This window comes from Limulus polyphemus, unplaced genomic scaffold, assembly GCF_000517525.1.
Source record: "Limulus polyphemus unplaced genomic scaffold, Limulus_polyphemus-2.1.2 Scaffold5231, whole genome shotgun sequence".
Lineage (NCBI taxonomy): Eukaryota > Metazoa > Arthropoda > Merostomata > Xiphosura > Limulidae > Limulus > Limulus polyphemus.
The window spans coordinates 38,487-52,073 of NW_013670841.1; the positions used below are offsets into that span (position 1 = coordinate 38,487).

At 33.5% G+C, this 13,587-nt stretch overlaps 1 long non-coding RNA gene across 1 annotated transcript in view; it reads left to right on the forward strand.

Annotated features, from left to right (window-relative positions):
- Positions 1-13,513, forward strand: part of LOC111089100 — a 31,151-nt gene extending 17,638 nt beyond the window's left edge. The window contains exons 3-4 of the long non-coding RNA XR_002613439.1: positions 9,132-9,222; positions 12,216-13,513. This is a non-coding gene — a long non-coding RNA (uncharacterized LOC111089100). The remainder of the gene's footprint in view (positions 1-9,131; positions 9,223-12,215) is intronic.
- Positions 13,514-13,587: the final 74 nt, after the last annotated feature.

A 13,587-nucleotide genomic window follows, 5' to 3' on the forward strand; every position in this document is an offset into this window, starting at 1 on the left:
ATTCATTTCTGCCAGTAGCTCAAATTGTGCTCTATATGCTTCCCACGGTGCCTTCCCCTCGAATTCCTGTGGCTTCCTTCATACTGGATCACCCATATTGCTGACATTCATATCTGGGATGTGACTTCTAACCGGACTGAAGATGTCTGCATTAGGGTTTAGCTGCAGGATCTGGAAGGGGCTTGCCATTGTCTGGGGCTGATTAAGTCGATGGTTAATGTATCCTCCTTGTGTAAAAGACAATAAATCATCCTTTAATGTATCTAATTCGCTTTGAAATTTGCTAATGTTTTCCATTTGTACTTCTTGCCATTGTTGTTGATTTTCCTGTAGTTGCTGCTGACTTTCCTGCAACTGCTGGAGACTTTCTTCCTGTTTCCTTTCTTGTTCTAGTTGCCACTGCTGTAATCTCTCTTCTTGTTTCTTTTCTTTTTCCTCCAACAACTGCTGTAATCTCTCTTGTTTATTTTGCTGTTCCAGCTGCCACTGTTTGAGGTTTTCTTGCAAATGCTATTGTCTCTCTTCTTGTTTCTTTTCTTTTTTCTCCAACCACTGCTGTAATTTCTCTTCTTGTTTCTTTTGCTGTTCTTGTATTGCTGCCATCAAATCTGCTAAGCTGTAGTTTGATTTGCCGCTTCTCGTTTCCATTTTTTTTGTCCCACTCTCTGATACCAATTTGTTACGCCTCTGTTCGTTAGTTAATTTTCCGTATAATTTCTTTCCGAAAAAAACTTTAGCGATACAAGTCCTTTCTTAAATAAAACTGGTTTATTCTTTCTAAATACAACTTTGCAATACACTTAATTTCCACAGTCGCGCTATAACAAACGCTATAATTCACAACGAACGTCTCACGTGCTCGCTCAACAATACGTCTTTCTCTGTCCGCAGTTCAATTACACATTACATTACCTTCTTGCCGTCATTTCTTGGCGGCTTATATATACAAGACTACCGCATATCTAGTAGCCTCTCGAGAATTCAGGAAGAGGCGTTCGAGAATATGACGTGTTACTAGTGTCACGTGACCCCCGCTGTCGTAACAGTACTAAATTTATGATCTATATGTATTAGATATAAAAAAAGCTGTTGAATTATATGTAAACCAGAAAATTTCTCCCCCATTATGATATATCTACTGCCGTGACCTTTGGACCTTGGCATCCCCCAATAATTTGAAATGTATTCGCCATTGAGGAGGTTTCCTTAATCCTACCCGTATCAGGTGGTAACGGCAATACTCATATCAAATACCGCTTCGAGTACTAAAGACAGTTTTTTGGTCGATTTAGTTTGTTTAGATCGGCCTGTCAGTACTCAGAAGCAAGGTTCAGTAACCTAAACCACTGCATACTTCTACTGTGTCGAAAAATTCGTACATAAATAGTAAGGGACAACATCCACCTAAAGTTGAGAAAAAACTTTACGCCACCTTCTTAATTTTTGTTGATAACTTAGAATCGCATACTTTTACATAATTAAATGACTTTCCTGCAGCATGTGACAAAATGTAGGCTGATCTGGATTTGTTAGTATAAATACGGGGCAGATGTACCAATGTTTCTCAAGCTGGCTTTCTGACCCTTAACAGGTATCAACATACTCAAACAACAGTTTTGTGAATCTTTTCCCCTCGTTTGGCATATGCAACTTATATAAAACGAGGTTATAGCTGTTCAAAAAGACTAGGAGTTATGTAACTAGGACTAGTATGTTTCTTAATGTTGATAACCATTGTCACATTTTCCACGTCTCTTGTTTAGACATATCCAATACTTAATTTGTCTGGTACATGAATGAAGAACATGACTAAGGTCAGTTATATTAATGGCTAGCAGCATTCATAGAGCTCATTGTACAAAATTATCTGTTGATTTTAGGGCAGGTTTTGGACTTGGGCTGGCTTTAAGAATCTAATGTCTGGAGCACTAAAAGACAATTTGCTAATTATAGTTGACTTTAACTAAGTTGGAACTTTTAATAAGTAGTTAGTGGAGATGCATGTTCTTTTTTGTCTAATTTCCTATCCAGGAAGAACAATTATAATGCATTTATTGTAGTACATCTATTCCTAGTTATTGTGGATGATTATAGATTTTAATAAATTTTATCTTGCATAGCCAAGTTATAGTTTAAGCTTGGACTTTCCCTATAATATCTGGTTTAAAATAAATTTACACATTAATGTACTCTTAATTACAATCATTAGTTTTCAAGGTTCATGTAGTTAGTACAAATATGAAAATATAATTTCTGAGGTTTCCTCACTTGTCCATCATATTTTATACCATCATTTGATATGATCAAGATAATTTACTTTAGAAAATTTACCTCAAAATAAAACTTATTTTATATATTTATTTTACACACTAGTTGAGTCTGGCACTGGCCAAAGCATAGGCTTTCTTCTCTCCAATTGTGAAGTCTCCTCACAGCTTGTTTGTCAGTGCCCAGTCCTGGTAGGGTAGAGCCATCCCTAACTCTGAATCACTAATCACATTGAGGCAACCAGCTCCTTTAATTTTTGCTGTATGATTATTAATTACTGTGTATGATCTTTTTGTTTATATTTTTAATATATATAATCCTAGGTAACCAGAGTAAATAAAGTGATTTTTATATAATTACTTCTACTACTATTACACACTTGAGTATTTTGGCACTGGCTCTCCTTTCTCTAATAATGTCCTCAAGGTTTTTCTAGTAATAATGTAAAATTCAATTTGATTTAAGTAGCACATACTTTCACTTACTCCACTTCCTTTTCTTCTCCAGTTGATCAGTGGGACCCTCGTTTCATCATTTCCTATTCCATCAGTCTACATGCCACTGATGACATCATTCAAAGATCTTCCTAGGTTGCCCAATGATGTTGGCTTATCATCTAGATAGCCTACTTTCTTGTTAAATATTCCACTGTGGCCTGGAATATAAGTTATTATCACATGATCCTTCAAATTTCTTAAAAGTTTTACCCATGTCTTCAATCTTATGATGATATTTAGGGAGTCTGATAGGAGTATTATCATGTAATGATATTCACTGTTATTGGTCCACCAGATAAGTACATCCTCACATTATAATCTGAATTAATTGGATCACCCAGTTTTGGCAATGACAAACAGTAGATGTCCATTTCTCTACACAGTAGATGTCCATGCAGTCACATCTTTCCTGACTAAACCATCCATTGCTATGATCAGTGTTAGTCTCTGCTCATATATACATTCTATGACTTCTGTTTTGCTGACCAGTCCTGTCCTTTCCATCCAGTCTTCACTTTGTTTATCTTAATACCATTTGGCTTGGTGTAAGCAGCATTACTACAAAACAAAGAATTCTAGTCATTCAAGTACTACTCTGAGCATATCACACCCACTATATCAGCATATGCAGAAGTATTGAGTGATCCAGGCAAATAGTATTAAGGGTGTTCGAGGTGTTGGCTGCTCCAGTGCTATTCTCATGTCTGCATTATGCATCCTTTGAGCTTGGTTATTGCTGACTTTGTCACTGATACACACAAGTGAATTCTATACTCCCTTCCATCATATCTGTTACTCTCAATAGATCATTTAAGCCTCTCCTGCACTTCTTGGGATGCAGCATACTTGGAAAGAATTAGACTCTCCACAGTTTTCCCTCTCCTATGTGCAAACATATTCGTTTTGTATATAGAAAAGTAACAGGAGTTCTTATATGGAACTCTTCTGTCTGCAATCTGGTAGCCAACATTCATCAGGATTTATATAGTTGGATGGACATTTTGTTATCTACAGTCCACTGGCAAAGGTTTTTGCTGGCTTCTTACAGACTCTTCAGTGCTCCCACTGGCAGGTGTGAGGTGCTTGCAACAACTATATCATTGACATATGTATATGATGTCACTTCAGAGCCTTGCAGACATCCTTTTGGCAAGCCAGAACTGATTTGAAAATTTCAAATCCCCATTTGCCAAATTTCAACTGATAGTGCTGGGTGTTCATCATAACCAAGTCCCACTCAATTGTAGGCACCTTCAAGGTCAAATATTCCAATAGTGCAGTGGCTGTAATATTTGAATACACTGCTGGATACTGTATGTGACTGCCTCAACATTTGGGCTTGCCTCTTGAATATTGAAATGTTTGATTTTGATTACAGTTTGAACTGTTTTTTAGTTGTAATATGATTTATATTCATTATTTATAGTTAACCAAAAATAAAAGGTCTAATGAAGATACTCACAAGCTCATTAGGAAGGTTATCCATATCAACACCTAACACCAGTTCTATCAACATTTTGAACATCAGTGCTAACTAAATCAGGATCATTAATTTATACTCTCTAAGGAAATGTAGCAAGATCTAGGAGTGTTTGAATCAACTGGGATGCTTGGATATTGGTGGTGTTTCTACCAGCAAATCTGAACATCTCAGTCACTTAAAAAACATCCCTACTAAGTTTGGTAAAAACATCAAAATTTATTACTTGTATTAGGTAAAGAATTGTGAGTAAAATAAATCTTTTCACAAAAGGCAATAAGATAAAAACCTGTCAATTTTTTTATTTTATCTCTATTTTACAAGTGGAAATACAATACTTAAATTAATGGCCCAACATACTGTTATAGCTTCAAACAAATCATATACATAAATTATTACTTCCATATTGTTTTTGTTTGTTAATGGTTATTGATAATTATAATTAGATAATTACTGTTTTTAGCTGTTTCTATGAATCACAAGTGGCAAAAAACAATTAACAGAACCATATTTTGTAATCTGATCAAATTCATTTCAGCCTTAGTTTCATGTGAAATTACCCAAACATACAAAAAAAATTCTCACTTCTTTATTGTCATTTCAAGACTCCAAGTTCATGTAAACATGAAATTTATCTTGATCAGCTGTCAGTTATAAGTTTTATTGTATAATATCAATGGTAAGGTGCAAAGTAGGTTGAAGCATTCTAACATGATCTTTTGTTTCTTTTCGACACAAGTAGGTCTAAGATACTCTAACAAAAAATTAAGTGTAGCAGCATTTGGGAGTCCAGTATAATATTGGCATTGTCATCACTATTCACCATGTCCTCCACAGTAAAAATTTGATTATAACAGCTCATCCTTTTCTTTTGTAAATCTTAATTTTGCATAATAGTTCTTGTATCACTTTCTGGTGTTGTTTAGAATTAACTTGAGTAAGGTTTGCTGAGACCCTTGTAAACATATGAGCTTGTGTACTTTTTCTCTCTACACTAACAGTTTAGTTTGTTTTGCTGCTGAATTTTTTGTTGTAGAATATTGATGCCTCAAGTGTCTGATCAAATGAGCTTTTCGTTCTGTGTTTCAGAAATTTTATATTTTAGAAAAGTTGGCAAAATCCAATATTTATGGTAGTCATGATCAGGTACACATGTCAGTATTAAAAAGGTGTTACATACCAAATCTACCATGGTCTGATGTTCTACTCATCTCTATCTCATTTTCAACATTACGAATGTCTATTGGATAAACAAGTTTACCAACTTTACCAGATTGAACAGCTTTTAAAATCTATAGCAAACTTACTAGCTTGAGATTTTCTCTTTGGTGTCTGGATCTGAGATGAAACAATAGGTAGGTTCACACATCGTATTTACTCCTGATTATGATTCAGTAAGACATCAAAATATGTAAAGTGTATCAGACTGTTCCCAGTCTTATAGTATTTTATCTTTATACAATAAAATGATTAAGAAAAACATTTTTTATTGTATTTTGAGACTGGAGACAATCTTGTTTTAAAATATTTATTGGGTATTATTAAACATTAGCTTTATTTCTTTAATATATCTGTATGAGTAGGATCTCCACTTTTTCTCCCAGTCAGATACATAGTATTTTTGGTCACAACAAACTTACTTGTACCAGCAAGTGACTGACCTTTAGCACGAACCCAAGCATTTTTTCATGAAACTGGTCCTACTACAATCAACCACAGAACAATAATTATGGCTTCCCATTATTCATTCATAACAATCAAATAAATTATTGTGGGATTATTTTTGACAAAAATTAATGCTAGTTGTAAACAGGTTAATCAATCAAAGTGGCACCTTATTTAAACAGGTAAACAAGTTGAGCATATGATTACTATGGTTCAATAATAGCCCCCAGTTAATAAACTATTGTAAGTTATCGTGTGATTTTGTAGGTAGACAATATAAGTTGCACATGTGCAGTATTTTGCAAAAATAGAGTATTAAAAGTGAATTAGCATTAATTTCTTATCAAAGCAAGACAACCTACATAGATCAGAATTAAAAATTAACCCAGTATTTGTGGCAATAATCCCAATATTTCAAGTGGATAGTCTTAAATCCATATACTAAGCTAAAAAATGTGAAAAATTATCCACATCATGACAATATATAATAAAAATAATAAATATATTAACATATTAAAAATATTAACTGTACTAATGGAGCTAAAATTAAAGAATAATAGAATATAACTTATAAAACACATCAAAATTAATGGTAAAGAATCATCCCCATATGGCTTGCATAATCTTCAAAATCCAAAAAGTAGAATGACAGCAATAGTGTGCTGTGCAATGAGTAGTTCAAATGGAACTGAAGAAAAGGCAGGTGTGAAGTTATCGCTTGACAAGATGCTGATGGAAAATTCTAGTATCTCTCAAACAGTGAGGAAACTACAGGGATAGAATTAGGAGGGATCTCTTGTAGGTACCAGAGTAAACAAATCCATGGACATGCTAGTTAGAGAGGAACTATCAGCAAAACCCATCAACAGAGGTAAACCTTGCAAATAACTTGAAATACTAGATGTACTTGTATATGGTCCCCGAAAGTGTTCTGTTTCAAGAGTAACTAAAACTTAAATTAAGAGTAGCAAATATTTTTCATTTCTTACTTTTGAAGTTCGTATGTCCTGATGTAGCCTACAGAGTGCATAATTCTTCTCATGATTCATGGGATCTGCATGTTTTACTGACATCACAACTGTATAATCTGCAATGTTAAGCATCCCTTTTGTGATGTCATTTTAGTGTCTACTGACTGACTGGCAAATAACACACTACTGTATAGTGGTGCAAGTGGTTAAAACAAATGACACCTTCAAGCAGCTTTCAGGGAAATAAACTGCATCGGAGGAAAGACATACAGGTTTAAAGAAGATACCCATTCTGAGAGATGGTGGATCCAGAACATGAGACTGGAATAAAGTTGTGGTGAGTAAACTTACTAGCAAAAGCTTTTACCATGCAATTACCAGAAAGCTAATGCAACCTTCAAAAGGTACAAGAATGAAAAGAAGATTCTTTCATTAAAATCTGTATCTGGGGGAGAGATTTGATCTAACAGAAAATTAAAAGCTCCTTGAATATGGTCTGCAAGATGACTTGGAAGCATTGTGCCCAAATGAGGCTACTTGCTTTCAAGCACAGGGCATAACAATGAGAATCCTTTGTCAAAATTGACTATCACTGTGCAGTTGTCTCAGCAAATCATAACCAGCTCAGCTTGGAGGAAAGACAGAACAAAGAAGTGGTACATTCTATAGCGTGCTCACATCTTCTTGACATGTCAATGTGCAGAAAGAGTATCCAACTTGGTTGGAAATCAAGTCTTGAACAATGTTGCTCTTGCAACATAGCTTTCTACAAAGTGTAAAAGTGCTCATGAACAGATTAAAGCAAATATTGGCAGTGAAAGACCCTGAGTCATGTGTTTGTTATCAAGCTACAAAACAAGGGAACTCCTTGGTTGTTGGTGAGATTGAAATTAGAACAGGCTGTCATTGAAATTCTTCCTCTGAAAAGCCAAGTCTCACTTTAGAGCTCTCAGGTGATCTGACACTAGGGAGACATATAGGGTGATTGCAATAAGATAACCAATAGAAAATAAAACCAACACAAAGCTGAAAAGACAGTTTTATGGACTACATCATGAACAAGAGGTGTCAAAGCAATCAAATGGCTTGAAGGAATCTGTGAATGTCCTAAATATATGCCTATTAGGGCCACAAAATGAATAAGATATTAATCAAACCATAGATATGATTTTGCCATCTTAAACAATAAATCTGTTTCCCCAATCAAGTATAAGGTCCCCTTGAATGACCCCAAGACCCTGATCTTCAGTAAGAGACAATATCAGCAGAATCAATTGACCCCAACCTGAACTATGTAGAACTAACCCTTCTTTGTGATCCAGAAAAAGATACTACTTTTATTCACTTGTTGAACCTACTTGCAGAAATGAAGAGATCAGAAGTTCTTTGGTATTTAGATAACTATCAGCAGAAGATTAAAAACTGGGAAGCACACAGCAGTTATGTTGCAAATATTCCTTGAAGGTACGATACATATCAATCTTTTTCGGTACCAGTACATACAACAATTAACATTCTGTAAACTGAATGTGGAACAAAATGAGTATTTTTTTCTATGACTTTCATATGGGGCATAATTTGCAATACTTATCTCTAGTTTAAAATTTATTATCAGACAACCGCTTTAGTTATTGCGATTAACTATTTCAGAATATTCAATTACTTTAAGAAAACAAAAAGTGGTAGGATCCAACTCTTGATTCCAGTGAGATGAGAAATAAGGATCAATGTTTTTATCTCTGATCAATTATCCATTTGCCAAGTCATGGGGTTGTCTTTACAACAATATAGAACAGTTGGCAATGATAATGGACTCCGTTCTATTCAACATTTTAAAATTCCTGCAATAAAACAGAGTAAAAGACAAAGTGAGAATAAGCCACCAAGATAATTTCTGAATATGTTTTGTTGAACATAATCTAACCACCACCACTAGTATACCTGTTTGATGATGTCACAGTTCTTCAGCCAGAAATGGAACCAATTTTCATTGATGATAATTTTTCACATATCCCAGTCATTTAGGCACCAAACGGAATGGAGCATTTCTTTGATGGTTTAATGTTAAGCTGTCCAGTGAACAAGATCAGGTAAAGTTTTGTTTGATGACTTAGATAATGGATTAAGTTTCTTACAGTTTGAAGCATATATGGATTTGTTTTGATGGACAAAAATGGCATGATTCAATATTTTAAGTATTTCAGTAGCTAATTGTCAAATGTAAAATAATGAAATATATTCATTTTGCAGGGTTCTCACTAGGGTCCCACAGTGAAGTGTCCAAAACTCTCAACTGTTTTTGTTTTCAAGAGTCCCAATGAGATTTTCAAGGGTCCCATAGGTAGGATTTAATAAACTCAAAAAAAGAAAAGAAAAAAGAGCATGTTAATGTTCAATGAAAAACTTTATTTACAATTTACACTGCATGTTGTTTTCCTTTATGATTTTTTATCAGTGTTAAAGAAGTTAATTGCACTTTCATGCTCAACAAAAAACTATTATTTATAAGGTACACTACACGTTGCTTACCCTCAGCAAGTGCTAAAGTAGGACAATATGCAAGAGGATAAAATTAACAGCATTTCCAATAAACATGAAAACATCTTCTTCTTTTAAGGCAGTACTACCTAAAAGTGTCTACTTGATTTCTTATTTACCTTTATTATTTGTTTTGGTCTAATTAACATGTTGTTTATAAACAAATTATTGTAAGAACTTCCTTGTGTACCAGCTACTAAACTTTGACATCTTACAAATTATTTTCAAGCAGAAAATAAAGAACTACCATGAAGAATGTAAAATTAAAACTACTTGTCATTTATCTCTAAAATATGTGCATAACTCAAGGAATATGAAAACACTGTCATATAACAGACAAGATTTTATATTGCTTTTGGAGGATAACATTTAACTCTATATGAGACCAACCTCATAACCACCATAACAAAATGTGGAAATAATTCTAAATTTCCCCCCATTTTCTTTCTAGAATAACTGCAAATTATAACAGAAAACCACAATTGTTTATGCTAAGTAGCTTAGAGCTAGTAACAGTATATATATATATATATATTTATACATAAATTTTATTATTTTATCGCCCTTTGAACTGTGTCAAACTAATATTTGCAGCATATAAGTTGCATATCATGTGGGGAATGTACAGCTCACATTACGGTACTGAATTACATAATGCACCAAAGAACACAGAATAATAACATACAAAAAGGAAACAATGTTCCATAACTATCACAATTTGTCTGGCTTTCTGACTATGCGACATTTGCCATTAAAAATTCAGCTAAACTCATCAATGTGTTTCTTGTGGGAATAAAGTTTGAACTGGAAGGAAAATATACAATTCTCTGTACAGAAAACAATGTAATATAATACATCATTTGACAGAGAAAAACTTTGGCTTTCTGTTGGTTTTAATAGTCTTAAATGTCAAAGAGAACTATTATCAAGTTCCGAAAGTAGGCAAGAGGGTGTCTGATTTTCTATTTCATTATTACTCTGTAACTAAATAAGATTGAAGGCTATGTAAATTATGCTTTAACTGAGCAATGACATTATAGTGAGTAATTTACATTAAATTTCATACTTCTCTGAGGGGTGGTAAAAAATTAGAGAAGAGGGAAGACATAGATAACAAATGTCACAGTTCTCATACTAGGGAAGACTGAGAATTTTGAAAATATTATCTTATAAAATTAAGAACTCAAAACTTAAATAATACTAAACTTTTTTATTATCTATGTTCTGATACCAATTTTATTCATATACACTGATAATAAAGTAGTTTAATTAAATTTTGAATGTAACTCTGTGAAAGGTTGTAACATGCACACTTTGACCTACCCAAGGTGAATGGGTTAATCATGAGGTACTACTTTCATGTGGCTTTATTTTCATGCAATTTATTGTCACTGATGAAACCTGTTAGAAGTTTATTGTTGACAGCTATTTGCAAACTGTATGCTGTTTAGTTTGTTATAGTACAAAGTTCAAAGCAAAGTAACTTGTGTTTGCCTTTCATACGGGGAATTTTGCAGTGTGTATTCAGTACTTGGGGGGTCACATCTCATGCTACACAACAAATTCTCGCGTGTATGGGACCCAGGCATTTGGGTTAACTAGAACCCTGTTCATTTTTCTTAATTTGTTCAATTGGGGACCAATATTAGGGTTTCATAAACTAACAAAAAAAGTGTGAATGTAAAATGTTCGTTACGTTTTAGATATCATCCTGAAAGACCTAAATCATTAGCTGTTATTGTTTGGTGGGTTTCTGATGATCAAGACCCAACTGTATTGATGACAAATGGTGCATGTGTTTTTACATTAATATAATGTAAGTTGAAATTTGACCACATAAGTCAGCAGATATTTTTATTCCAACACCATTTCTTCAAAATGGGTGTAATTGTACCACCACATGGTATTCAAGCAGCATATTATCAACTTACATTGAATGCATCTGCTGATCAAAAGAGCGCTACTGATGAGCAAACAAGTTTGTCAGCCAATCTAGAATTGCTAATTGATTTTGGTCATGCAAAACATTCAAAACTTCCTTTATTCAAAGGCAGGCTTAGTTGTTCACTGCAGCCGGCAAATGATAAAATAACATTGCCCACTTCTCTCAGTATATGTAAGCCAGAGACGATTGAACAAATGGGAAAACTTTGTACTAAGGGTACAGAGATACCTAGTGAATCTGCTATTTTGTTTGCATTGTGCAAAAGAAGTTTTAAGTCAGAGCATCAAACTTTACAAAGGTAAAATGCAATGTAAAGTTCAAACATAACTATGTGCATCACATCAAAATTACCACTATTGTGCAGCCCAGTTCATGGATATGCACAAACTAGTTTTTAAATATTGAGATGTGTATTTGTGTTGACGGCAACTCCTAGCATTATCGTCTGGTGTCAATTGTAAATGTTAATTCAAAAGGTTGAATAACACTATAAGTTTGTTTAAATATTGACATTCTGGAGAGTGATACAAGTTTTTATAAAGGACAGGTGACAGTCTTGGATTCAATCTTCCAACAAATTTATTTATTTCATCATGCTACTGAGTTAAAGGATATTCTAGTACTTAATGGCATCATATCACTGTTGATTACATAATTTATCATGGAGTTAAGATGTCTTTGATTAGTTTATTGAAGGAGTTGGATCTAGACACATTAATTGCTGGTATAAATGCAACTGTTCACTGTTAGACTAATCCAGCAGAGCTTATTATGTCTCTCCTCAAGCTTGCATATCAAAATATCTCAGTATTGTATGAAATAATGATGTTGTGTTTTTTATTTCCTTACAGCCCATAAAATGAGAATGACAGTGTGGTTAATGTTGCATACTAAGTTGTATTTACAGAAAGAAGGGCATGACCACCCAAGAACAGTGCTCCCTGAAACAGATTCTAGAGAAATATGATGACATTTGCAGCTCCATCACCATATGAAAAAGTTATTTTCAGCTTTTTTAACCATTCAACAATTTTCAAACTGTCAACACTTTCAGCATGCATTCTAAGTGAAGGAAAAAGAATATTTTATTGTTATTTTTATTACAGGTGATGCACATCATGACACTGTACTTGTAAGAATATAGTTGGATTGCAGATCCCTCTGTGGAATTTCCATCCTATGCATCATCTCTGAGGATTCTAGACATACACTGTCAATGTGGAGAAAGTGAAGCCAAGTGTGATCAAGAACTGTTAAACAAGTTCAAAGTAGTATTACTAATTTGTCATGCCTTCAAAGAAAAGCCAGTTCCCAAAAGAAATTTTATTAATCAGTGAACTGTGTGCCTGTACATATCTTTGTTTGAATTTTAGCTGTGACTTGTTATTATCATGTACAGGTAAAATCCCTGTGTTTTTCTATAGTCTGAATAACATGTTTTCAATACTTATTAATGTTACAAGTCTGTTATTTTTTGTTCTTGTCTTACTGCAGGATTCTGTAAGCCTAAGTAACATGCATCAGTGCTGCTCTCAAGTCATCTTTTCTACCATATTTTGAACTGTACTTTTGCTGAGAAATGTTTGTAAACACCATGTGTTTTTATAATTAGGCTTCAAGTGTGGAGTATATTGTAATTTTATCATATGCAATATTAGTCAGATTATAATTACGACAATTTGTAGAAAGTAAAAGTCAGTATATTTATTTAAGTTACTTGAAGGTACACAACTGTTTCATAAAACAGATTTTAAAGTCTCAATTTTTGATGTGTAATTAAAAATATTTTTGAAATATCTCAATTGCAGAATTATTCAATATGCACTGTTGTTATATTATAATATAGTATATTTTATAAAGTCTTCACAGTGCAATTTGATACAAATATCACTGAGAAATATTTGGAATATATAATCATGTATTTTCAGGAATTGGTATAGTTAGTGAATACACCCAATAGGGAGTATCCCATTTCATATCTTCTTCAGAGAACTAGTAATGAAAAAGTTATTCCATTTAATTAAAATCACTATTCCTGTTCATGTTCAAAACTGTATATAACCTGCACACACACACATACCACCATTGCATTTTAACTATTTAGAGAAACACACAGATTTGAGCCAGTCTTTACAAATAACCCCTTATGTACAACACTGACCATTGCTTAAAATCAGTCTAAAAAATTAATTACTTCTATTTGTAACTACATTACAGTTTACA